Raw genomic sequence first — 975 nt, forward strand, 5'->3', positions numbered from 1 at the left:
TGTGTGGTGGTCGTTGTGCGTTGGGTTTTGCATGCTGGTGTAGATGTGGTAATTGTGGGGTGAGAGGCGGGGAGGGTGAGAGTGTGAGTTTGTGGGATGTGTGGGGTGTTTGTTTCGTTTGCGATGTATGCGTCTTGCTGATTTTGGCCCCATACGGAGTCTGGGTATACTGTTTAAACAAATATTCCAATTCACCGTATATAGCTCTAAACCTAACTGGCAAATATACACTAGGGGGGTTATTCGAGTGCACCCAAGGGAAACCGACGAGGACCTCAACATATACGCCCAAGAAGCTAACACTATCCAAACCCAACCACAAATAACTAGCCTCTGCAGGATTAAATCAAACAGAAACGGGAAAACCACCCCCACACCTATTGCAATAATAAACTTTAAAAAACCCACAACTAACCACCCTGAAGCCCCCAAACATATCACTTTCGGCGCTAACCATAACTTAGAGGTCAAACCATACATCAAGCAAGTAAAGCAATGTTCTAATTGCCTACAATATCATCACAGCGCTAACCAATGTACTTTCAAAAAAACCAAATGCAAAAACTGTGCCCAAACGGACTGCTCAGGCATATGCACACCCTGGTGCATCCATTGCAAATCCATAAAACACTCACCACTCTCCAACCAATGCCCCCACAGACTATCACTCACCCAACAGGCCAACAAACATATAGACATAAACACGGCCAAAATCCAAACCAAAAAACCCACACCGCAAGCATATATACAAACCACTACTACCAACACCACCCCCAAACAGCAACACTCACACATGCAATGTCCACACGCGAGTGTGATATAAATAGAACGACCGCGAGGGCTATCTTGAAGGGGGCTAACTCGTGATACCTTATCTACAGCTGTCGCCCTATCGACGATAATGGCGATTAACTTGTATACCCGGAAGTGTTGTTGACGATGTGATTGGTTGAAGAGCCCCGTGTACGTGTGCAG

The sequence above is a fragment of the Haliotis cracherodii genome, unplaced genomic scaffold, assembly GCF_022045235.1.
Source record: "Haliotis cracherodii isolate W230 unplaced genomic scaffold, xgHalCrac1.p SCAF_18, whole genome shotgun sequence".
NCBI lineage: Eukaryota > Metazoa > Mollusca > Gastropoda > Lepetellida > Haliotidae > Haliotis > Haliotis cracherodii.